Source organism: Mus musculus, chromosome X, assembly GCF_000001635.26.
Source record: "Mus musculus strain C57BL/6J chromosome X, GRCm38.p6 C57BL/6J".
NCBI classification, from domain to species: domain Eukaryota; kingdom Metazoa; phylum Chordata; class Mammalia; order Rodentia; family Muridae; genus Mus; species Mus musculus.
Window position 1 is genome coordinate 103,425,517 of NC_000086.7, and position 6,000 is coordinate 103,431,516.

Sequence of the window (6,000 nt, forward strand, 5' to 3'; positions counted from 1 at the left end):
TGATGGCCGACTAGGCCATCTTTTGATACATATGCAGCTAGAGTCAAGAGCTCCGGGGTAGTGGTTAGTTCATAATGTTGTTCCATCTATAGGGTTGCAGTTCCCTTTAGCTCCTTGGGTAATTTCTCTAGCTCCTCCATTGGGGGCCGTGTGACCCATCCAATAGCTAACTGTGATCATCCACTTCTGTGTTTGCTAGGCCCCGTTTTTTTTTTTAATTAGGTATTTTCCTCATTTACATTTCCAATGCTATCCAAAAAGTCCCCCATACCCTTCCCCCCACTCCCACTTTTTGGCCCTGGCGTTCCCCTGTACTGGGGCATATAAAGTTTGCATGTCCAATGGGCCTCTCTTTCCAGTGATGGCCGACTAGGCCATCTTTTGATACATATGCAGCTAGAGTCACGAGCTCTGGGGGGTACTGGTTAGTTCATATTGTTGTTCCACCTATAGGGTTGCAGATCCCTTTAGCTCCTTGGGTACTTTCTTTAGCTCCTCCATTGGAGGCCCTGTGATCCATCCAATAGCTGACTGTGAGCATCCACTTATATGTTTGCTAGGCCCAGGCGAAGTCTCACTAGAGACAGCTATATCAGGGTCCTTCTAGCAAAATCTTGCTAGTGTATGCAATGGTGTCAGCGTTTGGAGGCTGATTATGGGATGGATCCCTGGATATGGCAGTCTCTAGATGTTCCATCCTTTTGTATCAGCTCCAAACTTTGTCTCTGTAACTCCTTCCAGTAAAGGTTTTTTTTAAAGATTTATTTATTATATCTAAGTACACTGTAGCTGTCTTCAGACACACCAGAAGAGGGCATCAGATCTCATTACAGATGGTTGTGAGCCACTATGAGGTTCCTGGGAATTGAACTCAGGACCTCTGGAAGAGCAGTCAGTGCTCTTAACCACTGAGCCATCTCTCCAGCCCCTATAATAAAGTTTTAATTTTAAAAAAGAAGATACTTTAAGAAGTTAGAAAAAAATGAAGAGTGCATTGCAATCACTCTTGCCTTACCAATTAGAAGTATTTTTCCAGATCACGTCACCAATTATAAAAATAGAAATCATTGTGCTTGCTGTTTTACAATAAATATTCAAACATCTAAACTTTAAAAATGAATAAGTCTGGTGAGGGGAAATTGCTGGAGTGAGGTACCTCGGTGAGTGGCTGAACCAGTGAGGGATCTTCATTATTTGTAAATTCCAAATTTTAAAAATTTTATTTATTTTTATTCCATGTGCATTGATGCTTTTTTGCCTGCATCCATATCTGTGTGATGGTATAGGATCCCTTAGAGCTGAAGTTACAGACAGCTGTGATCTGTATGTGGTTGTTGGTAATTGAAACTGGGTTCTCTGGACCTCTGGAAGAGCAGCCAGTGCTCTTAACCTCTAAGCCATCTCTCTAGCCCCCAAATTCTGAATTTTTAAATATCCATATAGTAAATCTCTGATTTCGTTGCAAACAAACAAACAGTGGTTTATAGGAAAGGGCTTTTATTCCTTATCAGCAATTAAACAGTCAAGGGTTGGTTTGGGGTGGGGTGGGGGCTGGGGGCTTAAGCTGTTCTAAACCAAGTGATGGTTCAGCACATTTACTTTTTGAACTCTGACATGAGGAGCTCTTGCCTTACATGGTACAGTTAAATCTCCTTACTACAAGCCGGGCGTGGTGGCATGGTGGCGCATGCCTTTAATCCCAGCACTCGGGAGGCAGAGGCAGGCAGATTTCTGAGTTCGAGGCCAGCCTGGTCTACAAAGTGAGTTCCAGGACAGCCAGGGATACACAGAGAAACCCTGTCTCGAAAAACCCACCAAAACAAAAAAATCTTCTTACTATAAATGGGTAGAGTATGCCCGGCCCCTTTCTTCCTGAATCAGAAAACAGCTGGAACCAAGTAAACACCAGTTTTTCTACTTCCTTCCTTTTCTCACTTTGTAATCTTCTATTGTTCCATCTATCTGGGGGACTGTTACTCAGCCGATGCCGTGATGCGGAAGAAACTTGAAGTACTACAATTGATATTATAAAGGATTTTCTACTAGACTTGCTTAGGAGACATTAATGCACACAAAGTAGAATTTAGCAAGGAACTGCTGCCTCCAAACGTATGAGCTGTGGAGTCATGACTAGCTTCACCTAGATTTCAAAGGATTCCTCCATGAGTTTTGAGAGCCAAGCAGAGAACCAGAGGAAGGCTGATATAAAGTCTCTACCAGCACAGTGCTTAGCGACTTTTGCCCAGAGAATAGACCCCCAATGAGAGCAATGCCCAAAAGAGCTATGAAAACACTGCTCTCAGTTATGACGCCAGAGCTATAGAGCCACCAGTATGCAAAAACAGCTTGGGAGAGGTGCCAGCAACTGGTTCCGACTGACAAGAAGTGCTGTGTCAGCGTGCCTAGCGAGGCAAGCTTAGAGCCCTGTGAACCCAAATGGCGCTCCGTGTGTCTAGAGGCAGAACTTGGAGCCAAAGTTTGCTCTTGAGCCTTAAGATGAAGTATTACCATGTTGGGGTGCTGCTCCTCAGGGGACTTATATTCAGTCCCCAGATGTCTCAAAATTCCCTGTAACTCTAGCTCCAAGCGATCCAATACTCTCTTCTGGCATACTCCAGCAACCCACCCCCTGTACTGATAAATACAAGTAAAAATCTTAAAACTATATTTATAAAGAGAGAGGGGAGAGAGAGCAATGGCATCTAGACCCTGGGATCCATCCCCTCTTAGGGGAATATGTTGGTGTACATACCTTTAATCCCAGCAGTCAAAATACAGAGGCAGGTGAATCTCTGATTTAGATGCCAGCCTGGTCTACCTGATGAATTCCAGGCCAATCAGGCTACATAGTGATAGACTGTCTCAAACAACACAACACAACACAACACAACACAACACCAACAAAACCTTCCCCTATTGGGAGGAGCTGATGTTACCCCACCCCTCCCTGGGGGGTCTATAGTTGGTGAGAAAGGGAGAGAAGATCTGAGTGTGTAACTACTTGTAGGGAGTCCATTCTCCTACAAATAATCCCCTCACCCAGGACTCTGAAAGCAACTGTAATGAAACACTTTGGAGCACGTGCGCACACAGAACGAACTCTTGCCCTGCCATGTCTGGGGCTTATTTGGCGTAATTTATCCCTTTCTTCTTTCCTATTTCTGACTTTTGGAATAAGTATGTCTACCTAATGTCTGTCTCAAAGTTGTGGTTTTAGACTTTTTAAAGATATTTTTTGCTTGTTATTATTAGTGTGTGTGCATGCACACATCATGAGTAGGGTGATCAGATGGTGCACGGCTTTTGTCCTACCACTCAGGAGGTAGAGTCAGGAGGATCTTTGTGAGTTCGAGGTCAGCCTGACTCCAGAATTCCAGGATAGCCAGAACTACACCGAAAAACCTTGCCTCAAAACCAAAACCAACCGAACAAAAACAACAAGAAAGATAAGGCCTTTTTGGATGTATTTGGTAATGCCTCCATGACTCGATTACTGTCCCTGTCCTTGTAAGAACAGCTAAAAGTACACTCCTGGTTGTGTCTTTTGCTCTTCCATTTCTTCTGTCTTGTGAGAGAAGCACCTCTGTGGAAACAGGGATCATCTGCATGGCATGAAATCTGCTATCACTTTCTACCTTCTAGCACGTGAAAAGTCAGTGGGCTATTTTTGAATTATCGTTCTGGACATTTTGTCCTGGCAGTAATAAAGAGTACAATACAGCAGATATCTGAATTTCTTTCTTAAAAAAAAAAAAACTATTTTTTTCCTGAGTACACTGTAGCTGTCTTCAGACACACCAGAAGAAGGCATTAGATCCCATTACAGATGGTTGTGTGGTTGCTGGGAATTGAATTCAGGTCCTCTGGAAGAGCAGTCAATGCTCTTAACCGCTGAGCCATCTGTCCACCCCCATCCCCCTTTTTAAAAATATTTATTTATCTTTATTTTATGTGCTTGGGTGTTTTGGCTGCCATACCTAGGTACCATATCTGTGCAGTGTCCACAGAAGCCAGAAGAAGGTGTCAATGTCCCCTAAGAACTGGAATTATAGATGGTTGTAAGCCACCATGTAGGTGCTGGGAATTGGACTCAGGACCTCTAGAAGAGCAGTCAGTACTCTTTGTTTTGTTTTGTTTTTTCGAGACAGGGTTTCTCTGTGTAGCCCTGGCTGTCCTGGAACTCACTTTGTAGACCAGGCTGGCCTCGAACTCAGAAATCTGCCTGCCTCTGCCTCCCAAGTGCTGGGATTAAAGGCGTGTGCCACCACGCTCAGCAAAACTAGAGTTTTCTTTAAAAAGGATCTAACACAGTATCATTAACTGTAGTGCCTGTGCTATGTATACATTAGATCTGTAAAACTTATTTATCTTGCATATCAGCTATTTGTATCTTTTTAATTAGTGTATACTATTTGTACAAAGTAAAGATTTCATTAACTATTTCCATAATGCATATAACATAATTGCATATTCACCCCTCTATTACTCTTTTTTATCCCTCCTACTTTTCCTCATAGTTTGGTAAAAACCAGTCCAGCAACTAATAAATAAGTTGGTGACTATCTGGATCTGTTTGGTTGTACACTCAATCAGCCTATCACTCAGCATTTTGTATAATGGCAGACACTATCTTCAAACACTTACCTACCTCGCATTTCCTGACACTTAACACATGGAAAAACAGCAAATTCTAGACTTTAGCTAAACATTGCAACACTTCAGAAGTTTCTAGCTAACCAACAATAGTCAGATGATAAACAGCTCAATTGATTTTAGCATTATTTGAGTTGAGAAGTAATGTCTTTAAAAGGAACCTGCCAGGTGTGGTGGGGGGAGGAAGATGGCTCTTTCTGAGTTCCAGGCTAGTTGAGGCTGTATCGTGAGACTCTACCTCAAAAATAAATAGCTAGCAGATAAAAACATGCCTTTAAAAATACTAAAGATAAAAAAGAAAGAGACAGAAAGGAAGGAAGAGATACAGACAGAGACAGAGACAGAGACAGAGACAGAGACAGAGACAGAGACAGAAAGAAAAAGTGCCAGGCAGTGATGGCACAGGCCTTCAATCCCAGCACTTGGGAGGCAGAGGCAGGCAAATCTCTGTGAGTTCGAGGCCAGCCTGGTCTACAGGGAGAGTTCCAGAATAGTGAGGGCTGTTACATAGAAAAAAATGTGTCTCCAATAAGTAGGTAAGTAAGTAAGTAAGTAAGTAAATAAATAAATAAATAAAAATAAGCAAACAGATAAAGATATATGTTCTTTGTTCCCGAATTTTATATTGTCTGCTTAGCACAGATACGATACTTCTTAATTATATTTTTGACTGTCTAAAAAATAAAATTTCTTTTAAAATCTTTCTTTCCAAGTAAAGCTACTACTTGAATATTGTAAGAGGTTATTACTTCATGACTTTTACATCATATACATAGAAGATGAGGTCACGAATTTATCACCATGCTTGGTTGTTATTCTCCTTTTCTTTATTTCTTTACTTATTATTTAGAAAAACAGTCATAATCTGGCCATCTTTTCCAGGCTGGCTTCAAACTCCTAATTCTTCTGTCTCAAAGTCCTCAGTTCTGGGATTACAGATATTCATCACAATATTCATATATAACACAAACACACACTCAGCTGAAGGTAGAATTCTTATTTCTATTTTATTTGGTTTTCATTTTGTTTTGTTTCATTTTGCCATTTTGTGATTTGTGTTTTTGAGACAGGGTCTTTTTGTCGTGGTCCTGGATGAACTGGAACTCATATTTTAGACCAGATTGGATTTAAATTCAGAGTTCTGCCTGCTTCTGCCTCCAAATGCTGGGATCAAAGGCATGTTCTACCATGCGCCTACCATATTTTAATTTTATTCGCTTGCATGTGTGCGTGTGCCTGTATGTGTGTGCGCACGCACATATCTGTACGCATGCGCAAAATGTGTGTGTGTGTGTGTGTGTGTGTGTGTGTGTGTGTGTGTCTGTGCGCACGCGTGTGTGCATGTGT